Below are 12,576 nucleotides of genomic sequence, written 5' to 3'. Positions count from 1 at the left end.
CTTTTTATAGCATGAGAGTCCCAGTCAATATGTGGAATAAAAATCCCCTACTACAACAACCATATGTTTCTTGCAACAGTCTGAAATCTTACTAAAACTTGCTCTCACAAATCCTGCAGACTATTGGGTGGTCTATAACATAATCCCATTATCATGGTCATCCCTTTCTTAGCCCTCAATTCCAGCCATATAACCTCATTAGATAAGTCCTCCAGTCTGTATTGTCTGCGTTCTGCCATGACATTATCCCCAAACATGTAATGTCAACCCTCCCCTTTTATTATGTCCTCCTCTACCATGTCTAAACCAATGGAACCCCAGAACACTGAGCTGCCATTCCTGCCTCTCCTGCAACCAAATCTCAGTAATGATAATATCATGTTTTTTCATGCTCATTTGTGCTCAAAGCTCATCTGCCTTATCTACAATACAATTTACATTGAAATAGATGCCACTCAGAACATTAGTCCAACAACGCTCAACTTTGCTTTTCCTATCTTTTTATGTAGGCTTAGGATCTACTGCCCACTTACTGCCCAGACACTCTGCTTCCCCAGAGAGTGGCTGTCTTGAATTCAAAGCAACTTTGTCCATACTTTGAAGTTGTTGACTTCAAAGCAACAGTTGTCATAAAATTGAAGGGAACTATACTGTTCAATCAATGTGTTATACTTCTCATAAGGGAAGATGGTTGTTATTGTTGGAGGACAATCATTTACCTTCCAGGGTATTACAGCACAAGTTCTTCAGGGCAGTGAAGTCTTCACCTGCCACATTAAAGACCTTTCTCCCATAATAAAATCAGAAAGGCAAATGTTAGTTAACAAATGCACAGTGTTCAATTCCATTTGTAATTCTGCAATTCTGAAGGCTATAAGGCAGACCCAGTCAGCATTCAGTAATTCTCAGGCATGAAAAGATAAGTAGCATTCTGCATTCAGCAAAGGTGAGGCAACAGCCATATCCAAAAAAAAGTGGTTCAAAAATTTTCATTTGCTTTGCCATTGCCGAGTTCCCCTTCTTCAACATCCTTGCAGTAACAATTGTCCAGAAATTATCCTGAGGTAAATGACTCACCTCCTAACTTGCACAGCTTTTCCACCATCTGCAGGGCAAAGGGCAAGAATTTGATGGAATGCTTTCACTTGCTTGAATGATTCCAACTCTAACAACTCTCAAGATGTACAGATGACAGCCTCCAGAATAAAACCATTCAGTTAGCTGGATCCCATCCGGCATTTTAAACATTCTCAATTTTGACCAAAATTCACATACTCTCCAAAGAAATTATATAAACTGTATTGATATAGTTTCTGCTGAGTTTCTTGTGATTTTATATTGGCTCAGATTCCAAACAGATGGACTTGATGAGCAGATTCACAAAAGTGCCAAAAAGTGTCTGAAAATTCTGAGTGATACAAATAGAAATCTATTCACTATCAACCCCTTACCTTGATTAATTCCTAAATAGTGGAACAACATTAAAACCTGTTAACCCTAAAATAATATGGCTTGGTTACTGTATATAACTAACAGAGTTACTGTTTATAATCCTTTAATATTTTTCTTCACAAGTTCAATTAATGCTATAGTCACCAAGTGTAATGCTAAGAAAAACTATAATGAAAATATTTTAGCTAAGTAAGAATTCCTACCAGATTTTACTTTACAAAAAAACAATTGCCATGTTCATTATGAAGGGTCTCTGATATTGAATTTTTATTTTTATGCTTTGCAAACCAGTTCAATCTGTGCATCTTGATGCATGAATAAGCATTTTCATTCCCAAATTTGGCTGAGATTAGCTGAATCAAAAATGTGTTTGTTGTACACTGTTCTGACAGATGTATTTCATTATTGATAAAGAAACCGAGTGATACAGTATATTTTTTTTAAAATTAGTTTATAATAGAATTCAAGACTCTACCCTCAGGCCGAACATCACTAACATGTCTTCAAATTCAAGTTCAAGCTTATTGTCATTCAACCGTATACATGTATATCGTCAAATGAATTAATGTTCCACTGAACCAAGATGACTAACACAGTACATATAACGCACACATAAAGTAATGTTACCACAAATAAATTAACAAATAATAAAATATATTCCAAAAGATTGACATTTACAACAAGTTTCAAAAAGTAAATGGTATAATGCTACTGGCGCATCAGAGAGCAGATTTTCTGATTTATGGACATTGGGATCTCTTCTGGGGAAGGTATGGCCTGGATGAAAAGGATGGGTTACACCTGCACTTTATGGACAGGTTGAAAAGAGCTTTTAGCGAGGTATAAACTATGTGGCAGGGGAATGGGAACCAGAGTGATAGGGTTGAAGATGAGGCAGTTGATATACAAGTCCATGAATTGTGTAGTGAGACTGAAGAAGGACAGGCAAGTGATAGGGCACAACTGCAGCCAGTGGGATGAGTTTAAGTGTAATTAGGGGGCAAAATTGAAAAAGGTGTTGAATACAGTACTGGAGGGGTTATAATTGAATGCACACAGTACACAGAATAAGGTAGATGAAGTTCCAGCTCAATTAGACATTGGTAGGTACGATGTTGTGGGCATCACTGAGTCGCGGCTAAAAGATCATTGTTGGGAGCTTAACATCCAAGGATATGCATTGTATTGAAAGGACAGGCAGGTAGGCAAAGGGGGTGGGCTGGCTTTCTTGGTAATAAATTATATCAAATTGTTAGAAAGAGATCGGAAAAATTGTAGAATCCTTGTGGGTAGTGTCACGGACCCCGTGACGGGGATAAAGAACCAGCAGAGATGGAAAACACTTTGGAGTCTCGTATTGCTATAAACTAATAATATTTATTAGTAACTACGTAATACAGTAATATAAATGTAAATAAATAAAACAGGTTAGCATTGATTATATATAAAAGTAAGTGTGGAATACACATGTATGAAAAAGCAAGCTTCTTTAAGTCTAGGGGTAAAAAGATAGAGTCTTACGATGTTGAGTAAAGTTCAGTTCAGTTCGTGGTATTTAGTTGAGTAGTGATGGAGAGAGAGAGAGTGAGTTGAGTCTTCAGGTGAGCTGATGCCGTCGATCTTCTCGTTGTCCTCCGAAATCCTTTACAAGTCACCGATGGTGACTTTAACCAGGGGGACCGGTCTTCTGCGGTGGAGCTATCACCCAGGCAAGGGTAGACACATAGACAACTCCCCACCAGTCAACCCCTTCTCCTCAAACTGGAATAGCAACTTGGATCAATCCGCCTGATCGATCCTCCAAAACCCACTTTCTCTGTGGACACAACAATGCTCATTCAGTGTCCAGATCATGTGTCCTGAGGTCTGTAACATCTGACCTCCTATTTCACCAGGCTGAGCATCACCTGTTATTCAAAGACTCCCTCCTTCCTTTGTCTGTAAAGGAGTGCACAAGCAGGCAACCTGTCCTTGGAAGTAATATCAACAATGTGCTGAAAATCATAACATCAAGTGTCCATTAACTAACACCACCTTCGGTCACCAGAGCAACATATGAGCTGCTCGGTGCTGTCTCCAACTCCAAACTCAGTAAAAATCCAAAGTTACTTCCAATGCCTTAAAGTGACAGTCCAACTGTTAATCTTCGTCTCTCTCTCTCCTTTCCAAACAAACCATCAATGATGAATGTCTCTCTCGGTCTCTCTTCAATCAGTTAATAGGGGCACTCCTGGATCTCCTCACAGTAGAGTTAAGAAACTGCAAGGGTAAGAAGACCCTGGTAGGAGCTATATACAGATCTCCAAATAGTAGCTAGAATGTGGGATACAAATTACAACGGGAGATAGAAAAGGCTGTGAAAAGGGCAATGTTACAATAGTGATGGGGGATTTCAATATGCAGGTAGACTGGGAAAATCAGGTTGGTGCTAGATCCCAAGAGAGAGAATTTGTAAAATGCCTACAAGATGGCTTTTTAGAACTTCTTGTGGTTAAGTCCACTAGGGAAAAGACAATCTGGATTGGGTGTTGTGTAATGAACAAAATTTTATGAGGGAGCTTACAATAAAGGAACCCTAAGAAAACAGTCATCATAATATAATAGAATTCACTGTACAGTTTGAGAGGTAGAAGATAAAGTCAGATGTCTCAGTATTATAGTGGAGTAAAGGGAATGACAGAGGCTTGAGAGAGGAGCTGGCCAAAGTTGATTAGAAGGGAACACTAGTAGGGATGATAGCAGAACAGCAATGGCTGGAGTTTCTGCGGGCAATTCAGAAGATGCAGGATAGAAATATCCCAAAAATGAAGAAGTATTCTAAAGGGAGGATGAGGCAACCGTGGCTGACAAGGGATGTCAAAGACAGCATAAGAGCAAAAGTAAGGGCATATAATATAGAAAAATTAGTGAGAAGTTGGAGGATTGGGAAGATTTTATGAACTAACAGAAGACAACTAAAAAAGGCAACCGGAGACTAAGGATGAAATATGAAGGTGTTAAGGATCCGGCCTCAACACTGGGTCGAAGGGCTTCTGCTGGTAGCTCTGGATCACGACAGTCTTTAATTTCTGTTTTCTTTCACCCGGCCATGTAGGTTCTGGCCCAGCCCTTTTCCCTTTTTGGACTTCCTCCAATTACCTGCTTGTTTCCTCATTTGCACCCACCTGTTTCTAATTTTTACACATTACTCTGTCCATTTAAACCCCACCTTGACTGGCATTCTCTGCCAGTTTGTCCCAGTTCTGACCTGTGTCGTTCCAGCCTGTCATTGCGACTTCTGCCAACCGCTTTTGCCTGATTCTGTGTTTTAGATTTTGCCTGCTCTTGAACCCGATTTTTGCCTGTGTGCTCTGGATTGTCTGCCCTCACTTAACTGCCTTTCCTGGTAAGACCTCTGCCTGCCATTCAGATTCGTGCCCACCTTCTGTTTTTGAAAGACTGTTGCCTTTGTGCTCCCTAATAATCCTGGTGAAATAGTATTCATTGGTCTGCCCTTGAGTCCCGCCAAAACCCGCCGAAACCCGACAGAACCTGACAGAAGGCAAATAATGTAAAAGAAAATACCATAGGTTTTATTTTTCAGATATATAAAGAGTAAAAGAAAGGTGAGAGTGGATATTGGACTGCTTTAAAATAACACAGGAGAGGTTGTTATGGGGAACAATGAAATTGCAGATGTACTTAATAAGCATTTTGTATCAGACTTCATTGAGGAAGACACCAGCATTGTGTCAGAAATTCAAGAGTGTCTGCAGGCAGAAGAGATTGTCATTGCTATTACTAAGGAGAAAGTGTTTGGAAAGCTGAGAGGTCTGAATGTAGATAGGTCACCTAAACCAGATGGACTACACCCAAGGGCTCTGAAAGAGATAGCTAAAGAGATTGTGGAGGCACTAGTATTGATCTTTCAAGAATCACGAGATTCTGTAATGGTTCCAGAAGACTGCAGAATTGTAAATGCAACTCCACTCTTTTAGAAGGGAGGAAGGCAGAAGTAAGAAAATTATAGGCCAGTTTATATGACTTCAGTGGTTGGGAAGACATTGGAAACCATCATTAACAGTGGTGTTTCCAGGTACTTGGAGGCAAATGATAAAACAGGTCAAAGTGGGCAGGGTTTTCTTAAGGAGAAATCTTGCCTGACAAATCTGTTGGAATTCTTTGAGGAAATAACAGGCACGATAGTCAAAAGAGGATTGGGTGGATATTGTGTACTTGGATATTCAGAAGGCCTCTGACAAAGTGTCATACATAAGGCTGCTTAACAAGATACAAGCCCATGGTATTGCAGGAAAGATAATAGCACGGATAGAAGATTGGCTGACTGGCAGGAGGAAAGGTCTTGGAATAAAGGGGGCCTTTACTGGTTGGCTGCCGGTGTATAATGATGCTCTGCAGGAGTTGGTGTTAGGACCCCTCTCCATGTTATATGTCAACGACTTGGATGACGGATGATACGAAGATAGGTTGGGGACAAGTCACATTCAGGAGGCAGGGAGTAGGTGGCAGAAGGATTAAGACAGATTGGGAGAATGGGCAAAGAAGTGGCAGATGGAATATAGTCTGAGGAAATGTATGTTCATGTGCTTTAGTAAAAGGATAAAAGGCGTAGACTACTTTCTAGACAGCAAGAAAATTCAAAAATCAGAGATGCAAAGGTATTTGTGAATTGCTCTACAGAGTTCCCTAAAGGTTATCTCGCATGTTGAGCCTGTGGTAAGGAAGGCAAGTGCAATGTCAGCACTGAGAATAAGAGCAAGGATGCAATGCTGAGGCTTTATAGAAACATAGAAACATAGAAAATAGGTGCAGGAATAGGCCATTCGGCCCTTCGAGCCTGCACCGCCATTTATTATGATCATGGCTGATCATCCAACTCAGAACCCTGCCCCAGCCTTCCCTCCATACCCCCTGATCCCCGTAGCCACAAGGGCCATATCTAACTCCCTCTTAAATATAGCCAATGAACTGGCCTCAACTGTTTCCTGTGGCAGAGAATTCCACAGATTCACCACTCTCTGTGTGAAGAAGTTTTTCCTAATCTCGGTCCTAAAAGGCTTCCCCTTTATCCTCAAACTGTGGCCCCTTGTTCTGGACTTCCCCAGCATTGGGAACAATAAGGCATTGGCCAGACCACATTGAGAAAATTGTGAGCTGATTTGGGCTCCTTATGTAAGAAAAGATGTGCTGGCATTGGAGAAGGTCTGGAGGTGTTTGCTGACTCTGGACCTATACTCTCTGTATACATTAATCAATAGTGCTCTGTTCAATGTTCTGTGCTGAGTTTGCCCGTCGTACCAGAAAGCAACAATTGAGGCACCATACTGGATCATGAATAGAGAGAGGTAGATGCAGATGAAGCTAGATCATGCAGTACTTTTTTTTCTGAGCACCGTGAAAATGAAAATTGATTTTGGCTAGAGTGGAAGGAAATTGTAACTACTATTTGCATTCACATTGCAGTATTTCAAAAATTTGACAACATTCTTCTGAACATAATGTGCTCTTCCAACAACATTGCATTTTCTATGTCAATTACACTCTTAATGATGCCAGTCCTCAACCATGACTGCTTGAGAGCATTACTGGTCAGAAAATAAATGGAAAAGATGGCTGTCATTAGACAGTTGAAAACCAAATTGCTTTCCATAACATTGCTTGTATTCTGATGCCACCACTTAAAGGGCTACTCACACTGAAAGCTCAGACTTCTGCAGAATGCTATATGGCTCTTTGGAGTCTGATTTCTAAATTACTTATCCACAGGTAAGTTGACTGAGCTCCACCGCATTGAGTCATAGGGTCGTAGGAAACCACAGCACAGAAACAAGCCCTTTGACCCATCTGGTCCATACAGAACAATGTAAACTGCCCAGTCTCATCAACCCTGGACCCGGACCATAGCCCTCCATACCCCTACTATCCGGGTACCTATTCAAACTTCTCTTAAATGTTGAAATTGAAATCATATTCACCACTGGTGCTAGCAGCTCGTTCCATACTCTCACCACACTCCGAGTGAAGAAGTTTTCCCTTGTGTTTCCTTAAACCTTTCACCTTTTACCCTTAATCCATGACCTCCAGTTGTAGTCTCCCCAACCTCAGTGGAAAAAGCCTGCTTGCACTTATTCGATCTATATCCCTCATAATTTTGTATATCTTCATCAAATGTCCCCTCAATCTTCTATGTTCCAGAAGAAAGAGTTCTAAGCTATTTATTCTTTCCTTATTACTCAGGTCCTCCAGTCCAAGCAACATCCGTGTAAAATTTTTCAGTGCTCTTTCAATCTTATTTACATGTTTCCTGTAGTTAAGTGACCAAAACTGCACACAATACTCCAAACTAAGCCTCACCAACATATTATACAACTTCAATATAACACCTCAACTCCTGTACTCAATACTTTGATCTATGAATTCCAATATACCAAAAGCTTCCTTTACAACCCTATCTTCTTGTGATGCCACTTTCAATGAATTGTGGACCTGAGTTCTCAGATCCTTTTGCTCCACCGCACTCATCAGTGCCCTACTGCTCACTGAGTAAGTCCACCCTGGTTGGTCCTCTCAAAGTGCAACAACTCATACCTGTCTGCATGAATTTCCATCTGCCATTTTTCAGCCCATTATTTCAGCTGGTCCAGATCTCGCTACAAGCTTTGATAGTCTTTCTCGCTGTCAACTAGACCCCCAATCTTGGTGTCAGCCACAGATTTGCTGATCCATTATCATCCAGATTGTTGATATAGACGACAAATAACAATGAACCCAGCATGGATCCATGCAGCACTCCATCGTCACAGACCTTGAGTCAGAGGTAGCTATCTACTGACACCCTCTAACTTCTCCTGCAAAGCCAATATCTAATCTAATTTACTACTTCAATTTCAATACCGAGTAACTGAACTTTCTTGACAAACCTCTCATGCGGGACTTCGTCTAATGCCTTGCTGAAGTCCAATGCCTTGCTGAAGTCCATGTAGATAATATCCACTGTCTTGCCTTCACCAACTTTCCTAGTAATTTATTTGAAAAGCTACAAGTTCAGTTATGTCTGACCAACCATGTGCAAAGCCATGCTGGTTATCCCTAATCAGTCCCTACCCAAATATTCATATATCCAGTCCCTTCACCCCACCCCACCCCCACTAAATTACTTTCCCACTACTGATGTCAGGCTCACTGGCCTATAATTTCTTGGTTTATTTGTAGAGCCTTTCTTAAGCAGTGGAACAACATTAGCAATCCTCCAGTCCTTTGGTATATCACCTGTTGCTAAGGATGCTTTAAATATCTCTACAATTGCTGCATTTGCCCCTCTACAGGATCTGAGAGAACAGCTTGTCATGCCCTGAGGGTTTGTGCACCCTATTTGTGGTCCATGACCTTACGGCTGCTTTGCTTCATTTCTATAGACACTGTGTCGCTCTCACAAGTAAACAGAGATGAAAAAAATCTATGTAAGATCTCTCCCATCTCTTTTGGCTTCTCCTTCACCATGTCTGCTAGAGCAACCTCATGCCTTCTTCTAGCCCTCATGATTTTTCTTTTTTTTTGTGTGTTCTCTTGCATTTCTTATACTCAAGGACTTAATTTGTTCCTGCCTGCTTATACTTTGCACCTCTTCTTCTTTCTTAACCAGGGATGCAAGATCTCTTGATAATTTAGGTTCCCTAAACTTGTTATGCTTGCCTTTTATTTTGACAAGCATTATATACTCAAAATTTCACTTTCAAAGGCCTCCCATTTACCAAGTACACCTTTGCCAGAAAAAGCCTGTCCTTTTCCACATTTGCCAGATCCTTTCTGATGCCATCAAAACTGTCTTTTCTCTCATTTAGATTCTCAATCCACAGACCAGACCTATCCTTTTCCATAATTATCTTGAAAGTAATGTCTTTTTGATTACTAGATGCATAGTGTTCCCCGACACAAACTTTTGTCACCTGCCCTGTCTCAATGCGTAATAGGAGATCATGTATTGCACACTTTCACTGGGGCTTCTACGTACTGATTAAGGAAACTTTCTTGAACACATTTGACGAACTCTATCCCATCTAGGCTTTTTACAGTAAGGGAGTCCCAGTCAATAGGTAGAAAGTTACACTCACAACACGCTGGAGGAACTCAGCAGGTCGGGCAGCATCAGTGGAAAAGATAGGTCAATGTTTTGGGCCGGGACCCTTCGTCAGGACTGTAGGGGGAAGGGGCAGAGGCCCTATAAAGAAGGTGGGGGGAGGGTGGGAAGGAGAAGGTTGGTAGGTTCCAGGTGAAGAACCAGTAAGGGGAAAGATAAAGGGGTGGGGGAAGGGAGGCAGGGAGGTGATAGGCAGGAAAGGTGAAGAAAGAATAGGGGAAAACACAATGGGTAGTAGAAGGAGGTGGAACCAAGAGGGAGGTGGTAGGCAGCTGGGGGAGGGGGAAGAGTGACATAGGGATAGGGGAAGGGATGGGGAGGGAATTACCAGAAGTTGGAGAATTCTATGTTCATACCAAGGGGCTGGAGACTACCTAGACGGTATATGAGGTGTTGCTCCTCCAACCTGAGTTGAGCCTCATCATGGCAGTAGAGGAGGCCATGTATGGACATATCTGAATGGGAGTGGGAAGCAGAGTTGAAGTGGGTGGCTACTGGGAGATCCTGTCTGTTTTGGCGGAGGGAGCGGAGGTGCTCGACGAAGCGATCCCCCAATCTGCATCGGGTTTTGCCGATGTAGAGGAGGCCACACCAGGAGCACCGAATGCAATAGATGACCCCAACAGACTCTCAAGTGAAGTGTTACCTCACTTGGAAGTACTGTTTGGGGCCCTGAATGGTGGCAAGAGAGGAGGTGTAGGGACAGGTGTAGCACTTGTACTTACAGGGATAAGTGCCGGGTGGGAGATCCGTGAGGAGGGACATGTGGACCAGGGAGTCGCGGAGGGACTGATCCCTGCGGAAGACGGAGAGGGGTGGAGAGGGAAAGATGTGCTTAGTGGTGGGGTCCTGTTGAAGGTGGCGGAAGTTGCGGAGGATAATGTGTTGGATCCGGAGGCTAGTGGGGTGGTAGGTGAGGACAAGGGGATCTCTGTCCCTGTTGTGGTGGCGGGAGGATGGGGTGAGATCCGAAATGCGGGAAATGGAGGAGATGCGGGTGAGGGCATGATTGATGACAGCAGAAGGGAAACCACGATCCTTAAAGAAAGAGGACATTTGAGATGTCCTGGAATGGAAAACCTCATCCTCGGAGCAGATGCGGTGGAGACGGAGGAACTGGGAATAGGGAATAGCATTTTTGCATGTGGCGGGGTGAGAAGAGGTATAGTTGAGGTAGTTATGAGAGTCAGTGGGCTTGTAGAAGATGTCAGTGGACAGTCTGTCTCCAGAGATAGAGACTGAGAGATCAAGAAAGGGGAGAGCAGTGTCAGAGATAGACCAAGGGCTGGGTGGAAGTTAGAAGTAAAGTCAGTGAAATTGACAAGCTCAGCATGGGTGCAGGAAGCAGCAACAATGTAGTCGTCAATGTAGTGAAGGAAAAGTTGGGGAGCAGTACCAGAATAGGTTTGGAGCACGGACTGTTCCACATAACCAATGAAGAGGCAGGCATAGCTAGGGCCCATGTGAGTTCCCATAGCTACACCCTTAGTCTGAAGAAAGTGGGAAGAGCCAAAAGAGAAGTTATTGAGTGTGAGAACCAGTTCTGCCAACCAGAGGAGGGTAGTGGTGGTGGGGAACTGGTGAGGTCTATTATCCAGAGAGTAGCGGAGGGCTTTGAGGCCTTCTTCATGGGGAATGGAGGTGTATAGGGATTGGACATCCATATTGAAAATGAAGCGGTCGGGACCAGGGAACTGGAAGTTACTGAAGAGGTGGAGGGCGTGGGATGTATGCTGGATGTAGGTGGAGAGGGACTGAACTATGATTGACAAAATGGAGTTCCGGTAGGCAGATACAAGTACGGTGGGACAGGAGCAGGTAGAAACTATGGGTCTACCGAGACAGCCAGGCTTGTGGATCTTGGGGAGGAGGTAAAACCGAGCAGTGCGGGGTGTGGGAATTATGAGTTTAGTGGCTGAGGATGGAAGGTCTCCAGAGTTGATAAGGGCGGTGATGGTACGGGAGACAATGGTTAAAATCACCTACTATCAAAGCCTCATGCTTCTTGCAACAGTCTGTGACTCTCTCTCAACAAATGCATTCCTCTAAATCCTTTTGGAGATGCTTTGAGTGGTTGGTCTTGACTGGACTGAACTCCTGCCTCAGTAGGGACCTGAACCCATTGCTATTTGCCTATCGCCAAAATAGGTCAACAGCAGATGCAAGCTCAATGGCTCTTCACACAGCTTTAGACCACTTGGACAACACAAACACCTATGTCAGGATGTTATTCATCGGCTATAGCTCGGCATTTAATACCATCATTCCCACAGTCCTGATTGAGAAGTTGCAAAACCTGGGCCTCTGTACCACCCTCTGCAATTGGAACCTCAACTTCCTAATTGGACGACAACAATCTGGGGAATTGGTGATAACATCTCCTCCTCGTTGACAAGCAACACTGGCGCACCTCAGGGGTGTGTGGTTAGCCCACTGCTCTACTCTATACCAATGACTATGTGGCTAGGCATAGCTCAAATACTATCTATAAATTTGCTGATGATACCACCATTGTTGGTAGAATCTCAGGTGGTGATGAGAGGGCGTACAGGAGTGAGATATGCCAACTAGTGGAGTGGTGTAGCAGCAATAACCTGGCACTCAACGTCAGTAAGATGAACGAGCTGATTGTGGACTTCAGGAAGGGTAAGATGAAGGAACACATACCAATCCTTGTAGAGGGATCAGAAGCGGAGAGAGTGAGCAGATTCAAGTTCCTGGTTGTCAAGTTCTCTGAGGATCTAACCTGGTTCCATAATATCAATGCAGTTATAAAGAAGGAAAGACAGCAACTATACTTCATTAGGAGTTTGAAGAAATTTGGTATGTCAACAAATACACTCAAAAACCTCTATAGATGTACCGTGGAGAGCATTCTGACAGGCTGCATCACTGTCTGGTATGAGGGGTGAGGTGCTACTGCACAGGACCGAAAGAAGTTGCAGAGGATTGCCAATTCAGTCAGCTCCATCTTGGGAACCAGCCTC

This window comes from Mobula hypostoma, chromosome 10 (genome assembly GCF_963921235.1).
Source record: "Mobula hypostoma chromosome 10, sMobHyp1.1, whole genome shotgun sequence".
NCBI classification, from domain to species: domain Eukaryota; kingdom Metazoa; phylum Chordata; class Chondrichthyes; order Myliobatiformes; family Myliobatidae; genus Mobula; species Mobula hypostoma.
Note: the sequence above shows the minus strand (reverse complement) of the source record.